Source organism: Nicotiana tabacum, chromosome 2 (genome assembly GCF_000715075.1).
Source record: "Nicotiana tabacum cultivar K326 chromosome 2, ASM71507v2, whole genome shotgun sequence".
Lineage (NCBI taxonomy): Eukaryota > Viridiplantae > Streptophyta > Magnoliopsida > Solanales > Solanaceae > Nicotiana > Nicotiana tabacum.
Genome location: NC_134081.1, coordinates 101,756,147 through 101,769,696, shown reverse-complemented (window position 1 = coordinate 101,769,696; position 13,550 = coordinate 101,756,147).

Sequence of the window (13,550 nt, the reverse complement as noted above, 5' to 3'; positions counted from 1 at the left end):
CACTTTTCATGCCTCGAATATGCTACTGCATCAGCAATATCGAGAGATGGGATTCAAAACACATCTTCTTGTAGCCGAGCAACATAATGGGCTATTAATAAAAATCATGAAAGCCGACCTACTGGTTCTTGTCCATTCCCTAAAGTGAATGAGACGAACTTCCACCAAGCTAAGTGTGGAAGAGGACGTGGCCCCAGTCGTGGTCATGGCCATGTTCGGGGAAGAAACTCTAATCATGGTAATAATAATGCACCAAAGAACCCTCTTCACTACCAGCAGTGGAAAAGGAAGGAACAAAAGCATGAAGCAGTGCAAGCAGCAAAGCCAGAAAATATATATATGTGGAGGAAAAGAGCATTGGTCACGTACATGTCGTACGCCAAAGCACCTGGTTGAGCTTTATCAAGCCTCCCTGAAGAAGACAGAGAAAAATGTTGAATCAAATTTTATTTCTGAAGATAATTTAGACTTCATGCATTTGGATGTAGCTGATTACTTTGCACTCCCAGAAGGAGAAACAAGTAATGTGATCGGTGATGAATCTGTAGAGACGTAAATATTTTAATTTTTGTTGTTTGTAGTAGATAGTATGGTTATGTAATTGTTGTACATAAATAAAAGTTATGCTTTGATAATGATGTTTACTATTATATTTATTCTGTTTGTGTCATTTTGAAGAATATGGATAATCCTCAAATTATGTTTGGATCAAAGACCAATTATGAAGATATTTGTGTAATTGATAGTGGAACAACCCATGCCATATTCAAAAATCATAAATAATTTTCTTATTTGCATAAGGAAAAAGCAAATGTTTCAACAATTTCTGATAATATAAGTTTGATTGAAGGCTCCGGAAGAGCCACTATATTTCTGTCTAAGGGAACAAAACTTATTATAGACAATGCATTATTCTCCTCCAAGTCCCGAAGAAACTTGTTGAGTTTTATAGATATCCGCCAAAATGGGTATCATGTTGAGATGATAGATGAAATGAATATGGAATATCTTTGCATTACAAAGAATATTTCTGTCTAGAAGTGCATTGTAAAAAAGTTATCAACTCTATCTTCTGGCTTATACTATTCAAAGATTAGTACAGTTGAAGCACACTCTATCGTAAACCAGAAGTTTACTGATTCAAATATTTTTGTGCTTTGGCATGACCGTTTGGGCCATCCTGAATCAATAATGATGAGACGAATTACTGAAAATTCGAGTGGGCATCCATTAAAGAACCTGAAGATTCTTACAAATAATGAATTTTCTTGTGATGCTTGTTATCAAGGCAAAATGATCACTAGATCACCAATGAAGGTTGGCATTGAATCCCCCTACCCTTTTAGAACGTATACATGGGATATATGTGGACCTATTCACCCACCAAGTGGGCTGTTTAGATATTTTATGGTCCTAATAAATGCATATTCAAGATGGTCTCTGTGTGCCTACTATCATCTCGCAACCTGCATTTGCAAAGCTATTAGCCCAAATAATTTGATTAAGAGCACAATTTCCAGATTATCCTATAAAGGTTATTCGCCTTGATAATGCTGGAGAATTATCATCTCAAGCTTTTGATGATTACTGTCTATCAGTTGGGATAAAAGTTGAACATCTTGTAGCTTATGTTCATACTCAAAATGGCCTTGTAAAGTCATTTATTAAACGTCTGCAATTGATAGCAAGACCATTACTTATGAAAACAAAACTGCCCATTACTGTTTGGGGCCATGCTATCTTGCATGCAGCATCACTTATCCGTCTCAAACCGACACATTATAATAAATATTCTCCGTCACAATTAATTTTTGGTCATGAACCAGATATTGCCCATCTACGAATTTTTTGATGTGTTGTATATGTGCCAGTAGCACCACCACAACGTAGTAAGATGGTCCCACAGAGAAGGTTAGAAATATATGTTGGGTTTGAATCACCCTATATTATTCGCTATCTTGAACCATTGACGGGAGATTTATTTACTGCTCGATTTGCAGATTGTTGGTTTGATGAAATAAATTTCCCACAATTATGGGGAGAGATAAAGAAAATCAAAAGAGAAATTGTGTGAAAAGTTTCATCGTTATCTCATTTTGATCCACGTACCCCTATGTATAATCAAGAGGTCCAGAAGATCATCCATTTACAAAATATAGCAAATTAAATGTCAGACACATTTACTGATTTGAATATGATAACTAAGTCATGTATCCCTGCAGAGAATGTGCATATCCGAATTGGTGTCCTAGCAGGACCATCTACTAGCATGAGAGCTAGTGAACCTAAAGCACGCCTGAAACGTGGTAGGCATTTGGGTTCTAATGATCGAAATCCTCGAAAAAGAAAATCGACAAATGATAACGATACTATGAAGGGATCTCCTGAAGAGACCTAAGATCTGATTAGTTCTGAGATTCCTGAAGAAATCAATGAACCCAAGACTCAAGTGAGCGAGGAACTTTTAATAAGTTCTACTGGTGATGGGATTAATTTAAATCGATCTGAAATAGTGGTGGATAATATGTTTGCATATAATGTTGCACTTAACATTATGGAAGATAGTGAGGATTTTGAACCCCCAATCCGTCGAAGAATGCCGACAAAGATTTGACTGGCCAAAATGGCAAGGGAAAATTCAATCAGAATTGAACGCACTTGTTAAAAGAGAGGTCTTTGGACCAGTAGTCCAAACACGTGCTGGTATAAAACCAGTTGGTTATAAATGGTTTTTTGTGCGAAAAAGAAATGACAAAAATGAAGTTGAAAGACACTAGGCTCGCCTTGTCGCACATATTCACCCATTATGGATGCCATAACATTTCGATATCTCATTAGTTTAGCCTTACGTGAAAGGCTTGAAATACATCCAGTGGATATGGTTACAACTTATCTGTACGAGTCACTTGATAATAAAATTGACATGAAAATCCCTGAAGGATTTAAAATGCATGAAGCATATTCAAAATCTCGAAAAATGTACTCAATCAAATTACAAAGATCTTTGTACAGTTTAAAGCAATCTGGGCGCATGTGGTATAATCGCCTCAGTGAATATTTGCTGAAAGAGGGTTACATAAATGATGTTATTTGTCCATGTATTTTTATAAAGAAAATGGCATCTGAATTTGTTATACTTGCTGTTTATGTTGATGACATAAATTTTGTTGGAACTCTAGAAGAGCTCCCAAAGGCAATCGAATATCTTAAGAAAGAATTTGAGATGAAAGATCTTGGAAAGACAAAACTTTCTCTTGGTCTGCAAATTGAACATTTAGCAGACGTGATCTTTATCCATCAATCTGCCTATACGGAAAGGGTCTTAAAATGCTTTTACATGGACAAAGCGCACCCATTGAGTACACCAATGGTTGTTCGATCACTTGAAGTGAATAAGGACCCGTTCCGACCTCCAGAAGAGGATGAGGAACTCCTAGGTCCTGAAACACCTTATCTCAGTGCAATTGGTGCATTTATGTATCTTGCTAATGCTACTAGGCCTGACATAACATTTTCTATTAATTTACTAGCAAGATATAACTCTTTTCCTACAAAGAGACATTGGAATGAGATTAAGTATATTTTGCGATATTTGAAGGGAACTCTTGATATGAATTTGTTTTATGCTAACAAAGGTAGTGCAGATCTTATTGGTTATGCAGATGCGAGTTATTTATCTTATCCCCATAAAGCCCGATCTCAAACCAGGTACGGGTTTACATGTGGATATACTGTCATATCATGGTGCTCCACAAAGCAATCTATTATTGTTACTTCTTTAAATTATGCCGAGATAATAGCTATTCATGAAGTACGTAGGGAATGCGTATGGTTGAGATCAATGATTCATTTTATTCAAGAAAAATATGATTTGGAATGTGATAAAAGATCCACAATTTTATACGAAGACAATGCTGTATACATAGCCCAATTGAAGGGAGGATTTATAAAAGGAGATAGAACGAAATATATTTCACCAAAATTATTCTACACACACGATCTTCAGAAAAATTGTGATATTGATGTGCAACAAATCCGTTCAAGTGACAATCCGGTAGATTTATTCACTAAATCTTTGTCAACTTCAACTTTTGAGAATATGGTATACAAGATTGGAATGCGGAGACTCAAATATTTGAAATAAGATTTTCATGAGGGGGAGTAAAATAGGCGATGTACTATTTTTTCCTTACTAAGGTTTTTTCCCACAGGGTTTTCCTTATAAGGTTTTTAATGAGGCAGCTAGCAATGCGTATTACTCTTTTTCCTTCACTAGGATTTTTTTCCCACGGGATTTTCCTAGTAAGGTTTTAATAAGGCCCATTATCTTTTAATGAACATCCAAGGGGGAGTGTTATAAATATATTATATTATGGATATTCATTTAGTACTCCGTTATAAATAAGCTTCTTGAAGAAATTTATCCATATGAGACTCCGCCGTAAATATATTTATCTATTTAGTACTCTATTTGAAATAAGCCTCCTGAAGAAGCTTATCATTTTGGTACTCCGTTATGGATAAATATTACCCCTGGTAGAAGATTATCTATATCTGGTACAACAGCAACTTACACAACAACTTGCAGTAGCAGCTTGGAATAGCAGCTTACACAGTAGCTTGCAGTAGCAGCTTACATATCAGCTTCCTTTCTTCTATAAATAGATGAGTTTTCAGTTCATTATGTACAAAAGTTTGAAGTTTGAATAATATATCAGTTTCTCTCTATACTTGTTTTTACTTTACGGTCTTTATTTTATAACATTATTTTCTTTTTGTAACAATGGTATTTTAGGCGCGCCTCGACTAGTAGTTTGTTTGACTACAAAAATTAGTTTATTTTGATAAGTGTTTTTTTTAAAAGTATTTTTGGTGAGAAGCAGTTTGTGTTTGACTAATTAATTTAAAAATTCTAAGCAGCAATAAGTGTTTGGCCAAGCTTTTAAAAATTGTTTCTAATTGTATTTTTCTCCAAAGTGTTTTTCAAAAAAGTGTATTTTAAAGTACTTTTTCTGCTTCTCCAAAACTGCTTATGCTTCTCTTCAAAAGCATTTTTTTTCTTCTAAAAGCTTGGCCAACACTTCAACTTTGAAAAAAAAAGTGCTTTTTGGCTTTGGAGAAGCTTGGCCAAACAAGCTATAAGGCTTGTACATATGAAAGAAACCACTCATATTTTTTAACTCTAACTGAAATTTGAACATGATTCTTACTCACTTCACATTAGGCAACACCCAAGTTATAAAATATATTTTTATTAAACTATGGAAGAAAATGATGGAAAAAATTTTGAAATGTATTTTTCTGATATATATATTTTTTGGTTGATTGATTCTTATTTGGTCTGTTGACCAAAAGAAAAAGATTCTTATTTTGTTTTAAAAATGAAAGTGATATAAGATAAAATATGAAGATATTTTTCTATTTTACCGAACAATTTTGAAAAATTGCCAATGACTATTCTTAAACATTTCATAGAGAGTATCGACATCCTCATGAAGAATATATCACAATAGACATGCATCATACATTGAAGTATAACTATATATTTTACTATTTATAAATAAGCCGCTAACAAGAGAAGCTTCGGGTCGTAAGAATATTTTGGAGCTATAGTTAACCAATTGAATATTGTTGGAACTTATAAATAAGCCACCAACGAGAAGAGTTTCAGATCGTAAGGGTATTTTGGAGTTGTAGTTAAGTGATTGAATGTTGTTGGAACTTATAAATAAGCTGCTAACGAGAGGAGCTTCGGGGCGTAAGGGTGTTTTGGAACTGTACTTCTACTTTACTGGATATATATATATATACATAAAAAGAAGTCTCTTTTGATTTATGATTGCACCGCATAATTGCACGAGTCAAACACATACTATCACATTCGCCCCAGTGTTTACACATCTAGAACAAAAATCAAATTCTTCCAATTAGATCAAACTCAACGACCTGCCTCTATACTCTTCTTTCTTCATATTTTGATACTGTCCCAGCTAATCCTCCGTTTTTCGTTCATTTCAATCTTTTTTGTTGCACTGCTCAATTTATTATACAATTATACAGTCAGTTCTGTTTTGTCTGGGTTTTTCCTTTATTTATTCAAGTTTTTTTTTTTGTCTGCACGCGTTTACTATTGTTAGTTTTATTTTCAAAATTCCAGTTCTACCATATTGAAATTGTTTAATTGTGTAAAATTGTTGGCCATTTTTTTTTATGGGGTTGGAATGAGGAATACAAACATATTCGTATTTTTATGTACATATCTTTTTGAAACGAGGAATACAAACATATTCTCTATGTGAAAATTGAAATTTTTGGAATGCTTTTGTTGGTTTGGGTAATTAGGAAGCTCTTAGACTCGCTTGACTTTGGCTGACCGAAATGGCGTTGCATATGATGTTTCCAAAGATGGGTTAGCCGTGTAATCCGTCAGATGCATGGTTTAATTAAAAGTAAAATAAATCAGGAGAAATTTTTTGTACTGGTGTAATTTTTGTAATGAGAAGTACTGTCCAGTATTACCAAGCATTAGCTAACTCAGATATTTGCTAAATATCTCCGCAAAGAGTTATGCTATTTAGTACTAATATAGCCTTCCAAAAGCATGGTTATGGTTTATTCCTTGTTAAATATGCTACCGAATTACAAGAAATAAAGTCTTGACAAGTCATATTATTTTGTCTAAACTGAAAAAAAATATTTAACAGCTAATAGTAGTTGAATTTCATGAGATCAGGAGATGTTTTTAAGATCCAAACTCCGGTGTCTGACTCATCGCCATACTATATATATATTGTACGAAATGCTAGAGTGCAGCTCATGTCTCATGTTTCAGGTGTTGGTTCGTCACAGTTACATTTTCAATTGTATTTATGTTCCCATAAATGTGTAACACTCCGTAAATCTGAATTAGTTGTGGATGCATTAAATGAGTGTTAATGTGACCTTTAAACATGGGATATGTTACGCGCCACCTTCCTGAAATTGCTTGGAAGGGCGACGTAAGGCTAAGCAACCGATGTCAGTGCGGTTGCTAAGTGCCAACTGAGATCCTCGCCGTACGCTAGACTAGATTGTTAGTATTGTACGGAAAAACCAATGTCGTGAGCAATTGAGCAGCGAAAAATAAGCAATTGATGATGAAAGCTGATGATTGTATTGATGATGATGAAAGCTATTACAAGATGCAATGCAGTGTCGGGAGGGGGGGAGGTAGACACCAGTACAGAGAATTGTTTGAATGCTTGAATGTTTGAATGCTTTGGTCCCCCTTAATAATGCTTTAAAAAAAACCCAAAGTTACTTGAGTTGACCTAAGAAAGCTGTAGAAGCACACTGAAAATGAATGAAGTAAAACTACTCTATAATTACAATGAAAAGGACTTAGTCTTCTATGGAAGCAAGTCCGATAGCAGTAACTTTGTCATGAGCATCAGGGTCTGCGCGCGCATTGTTGTTGGCGCGCGCGGCATTATTTGGATCTGCCAGCGGCTGGGCGCTGGTGCTTGACATTGGGTCTACGCGTAGGGTACTGTCTGTGCGTGTGGTGCTATTGGCAACATGACAGTTTGTGCGCGCGGCATGTCGGTGCGAGCGACACTGATGGCATTCGCCAGCCGCTGGGCGCTGGCACTGATTATCGGTGGGGCAACAGAGGCGCATGCACGCTTGTCACTTGGCACTGCCGAGATCATGGGGCCGACCGTGGCGCTAGGAGTTGGGAGGCTTGTCGGGATGCCACGGGGCGCGTCCAAGGGGTCATAGGTCGATGATGGAAAGCAGCCCATGACATTCTCCCCCACCTGAGTTGGCGACGTCCTTGGAGCCTTACTTGCAGGATGATGATGATTGGTCAGGCTCTTGATAGTTGGGAGGTCTGTTCCCCTCGGTGTTGTGAGGTTGCTTTCTGAATGATCTTCCATGTATTTCTGAAATGGCCTGAAGCGGCTGACATGGAAGACTGGATGGATTTTCCACCAGGCTGGTGTATTCAGCTAGTATGTGGATTTCCCGATGCACCTTTCAATGGAAAAAGGCCCGATGTAGCTTTGCAATAGGCGAGGATCTTGGGTCCTCTTTGCAAATAAGTTCTGCCTCGGGGTTCTTACCATCACTTTGTCCCCTGCTTGATGTTGGGCAAAGCGAAGATTTTGTTCGGCATACCCCGTTGCCCTGTCTTGGGCTTTGATAATATAGCTCCGCACTATCTTCAAAGTTTGCTCCCATTCTGTCGAGAAACTGGCAGGTCGATGGGATGTTGGCATGTTTGGTGCATTCACATTCTGTGGGAGTAGCGGTTGCTATCCGGTAACAATTTCAAAAGCGCTTTTGTTTGTATGGGCACACTTTTGTGAATTGAAACACAGCCGAGCAGCATCCAGAAGCCTCACCCAATGTGTTTGTGACCCGGTTGCAAATTGGCGGAGATATTCCTCCAGCATGTCATTGAACCGGTCTGTTTGATCATATGTTTGCTGATGATGATGGCTTGAGTTGTAACTCAATTTGGATCCGAGGCAACTGAAGAGTTGGGTCCAAAACTTGCTAGTGAAGCGTGGGTCGCAGTCACTAATGATGTTGCTGGGCATACCCCAATGTTTGACAACATGAGAGAAGAAGAGTCGAGCTGTATCTTCTGCCGATATGTTCTGTGGGGCTGCGATGAAGGTAGCATACTTGGAAAATTGGTCTACTACCACCATGATGGTTGCATGATTTCCGACCTTGGGTAATCCTGTGATGAAATTCAGGGAAATGCTTTCCCAAGGTCTCTGTGGGACAGGCAGCGACTCCAAGAGTCACACTTGTGCTGAGTGATCCGACTTGTCCCTTTGGAATACTTGATAAGTCTTCACACAATGAGGGGCGCCATGAGTTTTTGGACGCCGATGACCTGATGTTTGATTGATGAATTTGAGGGCAGCCGGAACCGTAGGTTCAGGTCTGTTGGTTCCCTTCTTTGACTGCATGGCCGAGATGTTTCCAGCGGCCAACTTTATGGGTATACACGGTATGGTACGTGGGTTGGCCCCGTTGTCTCCCATCATTAGGAGCATGTTGGCATATGGTACCGGGATGGTGTTTGTTTGCCTGAAAAATTCCAATCCCACTATCAGTTCGAAGTCATCGATGATAGCTATGCGTAGGTCGAATATTCCCCTGAATGGGCCAATCTTCATTGGCACTTCTTTGGCTATTCCACTTACTGGCTGAGATGGAGAGTTGATAGCCTTGACACGACCCTTGCATTTTTGCACTGCTAGACCGAGGCGTTGCACTTGAGTTAAGGCCAGGTAGTTGTGGCTAGCACCCGTGTCTATCAATGCCCGAATAGGTCTGCCGTTTACTTTCATGTCAACGAACATTAAGGTCCTCTTTTGTGATGTGGGAGGCCTCTCGTCCACCTTTCCTTTCCCTTTTTTGTCGATTGGGAATGTGTTCTTCTTGGGGTTGCCAGCACTAGTTCCCGCCAAGGTATCATGAATGGAGCCAACAAATACATTGAAGGCCCCTACTTGTTCTGCGTCGACTGAGCCGTCTTGATCTGACTCATCATCGTCAACAGTCTGTTGAGCATTGATTTGGGTATTAGGGCATTGATTGTTCCAATTTTCCCCGCCGCAATGACGACATTCTGATGAGGGCTTTCTCCCCTGATTGTTGTTGACTGATGCAGCACTGTTGCTGCTTGAGGAAGGAGTCTTAGATTTGGATGCACCTCGATCTCCTCCGTTTCTGTTGGGGCCACCATTGCTAGGTTGGCTCCCGTTGTATCCCCCTCGGACAGGCGACTGGGGCCTATCCTTCTGAGTTTCCAACTGATAATCTCCAAGGCACTCTGCAGCTTGAATGGCCTTGGGCAGGGTATCTACCCGTTGTCTTTGCAGCTCCATACGAGCATGAGGTTTCAAACCTTCTATGAATGTGAACAGTTTGTCTTTGTCCCCCATATCCCGTATGTTTAGCATGAGTGCGGAGAATTCACGCACGTAGTCCCGCACTGACTTGGTGTGGCGGAGTTCACGCAACTTTCTCCGTGCATTGTATTCCACGTTTTCGGGGAAGAACTGTAGGCGTATGGCGGCCTTCATTTCTGCCCATGTCTTGAGAGTATCTTCACCAGCCCTGATGGCTTCGTATTTGACTCGCCACCAGAGTTTTGCATCACCCTGAAGATACATGGAAGCAGTTGCTACCTTTTTGGATTCTTCCAATTGTCCCACGGCATCAAAGTATTGTTCGATGTCGAAGATGAAGTTTTCCACTTCTTTAGCATCCCGGGCTCCGTTGTATGGCTTGGGCTCCGGAATTTTCAGCTTTTGTGGCATGGGGGTGATGTTCATGGCACCCCTGATTTGGTTTTCGCCTCCTTTGAGCAGGCTTTGAAGGGCAACATTGACAACATTGAGCTGGCATGTCAAGTTGTCTATGGTTCGCTGCATAACGGTCAGTCTATCTGCCTCTAGTTCCCGATGGGCTAAATCCTCAGCACGCTCCTGTTGGAGGTCCTCGAATTTGCCATGAATTTTGGTTGCCTCGACGGCAGCCGTTTGCCGGTCTTCCTCAGAGTCGCGACTGATGTTTGCTATCTCAATTTCTACCTGCCGCATTCTACGGTCCAGGTCGTCCAACCTTTGCACTAAGCTGGCTTTTAGATTAGGCAACATATCCACGATTGGCCGTAATGCGTCAACCATCTCTTCTAGGGTCGTGATGCGATCCGCGTAATTCACCATGGTCAGAAATGGTGATGATGATGGCAATGGGTTCCCTCGTCCGATGTCTAGCCTAGGCTCTGATACCAACTGTTATGCGGCGCCTTCCTGAAGTTCCTTGGAAGGGCGATGTAAGGCTAAGCAACCGATGTCAGTGCGGTTGCTATGCACCAACTGAGGTCCACGCCGTACGCTAGACTAGATTGTCAGTGCCGTACGGGAAAACCAATGTCGTGAGCAATTGAGTAGCGAAAAATAAGCAATTGATGATGAAAGCTGATGATTTTATTGATGATGATGAAAGCTATTACAAGATGCAATGTGGTGTTGGGGGGGGGGGGAGGGAGAGACACCAGTACAGAGAATTGTTTGAATGCTTTGGTCCCCCTTAATAATGCTTAAAAAAAATAAACTAAAGTTACATGAGTTGACCTAAGAAAGCTGTAGAAGCACACTGAAAATGAATGAAGTAAAACTACTCTATAGTTACAATGAAAAGGACTTAGTCTTCTATGGAAACAAGTCTGATGGAAGCAACTTTGTCATGAGCATCAGGGTATGCGCGCGCATTGTTGTTGGCGCGTGCGATACTATTTGGATCTGCCAGCGACTGGGCGCTGGTGCTTAGCATAGGGTCTGCGCGCGGGGCACTGTCTGTGCGTGCGGCGCTATTGGCAACATGATGGTTTGTGCGCGCGGCATTGTCAGTGCGCGCGGCACTGATGGCATTCGCCAGCCGCTGGGCGCTGGCACTGATTATCGGTGGGGCGACAGAGGCGCATGCGCGCTTGTCACTTGGCGTTGCTGAGACCATGGGGCCGACCGTGGCGCTAGGCATTGGGAGGCTTGCCGGGATGCCACGGGGTGCGTCCAAGGGGTCATGGGTCGATGATGGAAAGCAACCTATGACAGATATCCTATCAGGATGAGTATAGGTGGAAATAGTTGTTTTGGAATCAAGACCGAGAGTGAGGTGCATAAAATTTGATAGAATCGACTAAGTTTGTGGGAGGTCCTTCTTACAACCTTATATAGTGCAAGGCTATGAAAATTCACAACCATAGATAGTGCAAGGCCATAAAAACTCAGCCATAGACAGTTCAAGGCACTATCCAGGGCATTAACCTCAGCGTCCCTGATAGTGCAGCCTAGGGCATGATAGTGCAGCCTAGGGCATTAACCTTAACGCCCCTAACAGTGCAAGGCACTGTAGTTTTGGCGCATCTGATGGCGCCTTGCACTGTTATTTTGGTGCCTCTGATGATGCCCCGCGTCGACGATGTTTATCCGAGCTACTTTTTTTTCCTCCTCAATTTTGGCTCGTGTTCACTTATTTAAAAGCTCTACCTCGTCCCCCACACCCCAAACATGAAAACTTACTCTAGAAAGGAAAGCTCTCAAGAACCTAACTTCCCCAAGGTCCCTCCATCATCCAAGGTAAGTTCTAATGACGATACTAAGTTAATTTCAATTCTCCAACACCTTATTAATATGGGAAAATCCTTCAAATCATTAGATATTCAACCGAGACATCATTGTTGAGAAAAGAAAACCTAGAACTCGAATCCAAGAGGATTGAACGTCAAAAAGGTAATGTCTATTCCCTAATAATTTATAGCTATGTATTGATGAGTTATTGGGAGAATAGTAAATGGGTTTGATAAAGAGAATCATATGAACTATGCTAGGTTTTTGGGTTGTTGACTTATGATTGTTGTAAATATTTGGGTGATGAGAAATGGTGTTAGTTACATCTATTTGGGATTTTAGAATCACCTAGAAGTAGTAGAATGAGAAATTGGTGAAGAAAAGACCAATTACTAAGAGCTATGAGGCTTTACGCCCATAAGATGTTTGATAAAATGCCTACGTGACTAAAACATGAGCATTAGTGCTAATAATGGTTCCTTTTGATATATGTTGCCATAGATTATCGTTGAAAGTTGTGACGAACATTATGATACGCTTAAAAGGACCAGAGTCAAGGTATGTAAGGCTAACTCTCTATGTTTGGTAATGCTAATAATTCTCCCTACACTTCGTTTCTTTTACGACATTACTAATTACCTCGGAAATATAGTTAAGCCTAGTTCCTTGAATAGTTGAAGAACTTATATTCTCTAGCTTCATAATTCATTCTTGACTTTCGTTCTAAATGTTGTGAGCTCAGTGCGTAATCAATATATACTTGGGTTTGATGCCCATGAGTCTCAGTCTAGATTACTCAGCATGTCATAAGCAATTGAAGTTTCGGTGTTCATAATTAGTTCAAGAATACATATCTCAGTCTAGTCATATTCAGTATTCTAGTATCATGCAACTCAATATGATTAAGTATTCCAGCATCACATATTGCAGTATGATTCTCAGTTCCTGAATTTAAATCCCTGAATGTTGAACACCTATATTTGGGCCTGAGGCCATAGTTTATGCTTTATGCATGTTTGGGTCTGAGGCCGTAGTTTATATTTTATGCATGATTGGGCCGGAGGCCGTAGTTTATGCTTTATGCATTTTTGGGCCTGAGGCCGTAGTTATGTATACGTATACTTGGGCCTGAGGCCGTAGCTTGTGCACATATATATTGGGCTCGAGGCCGTAGTTTATTCAGATAAACAGGTGGTTCATCATTCAGAAGAGGGAGCATACATATCCTTACTTCCTTTATTCAGTTATCAATTATCATTTCAGTTATCAGTTATCAGTTATTAGTTATCATTTCAGTTTCAGTAGTTATCATTTCAGTTATTAGTTATCAGTTTTCAGTTATTAGCTCAGTTTCAATTTCAGCATTTATATTTATTATGTACTGACGTCCCTTTTGCCCGCGGCCTGCAT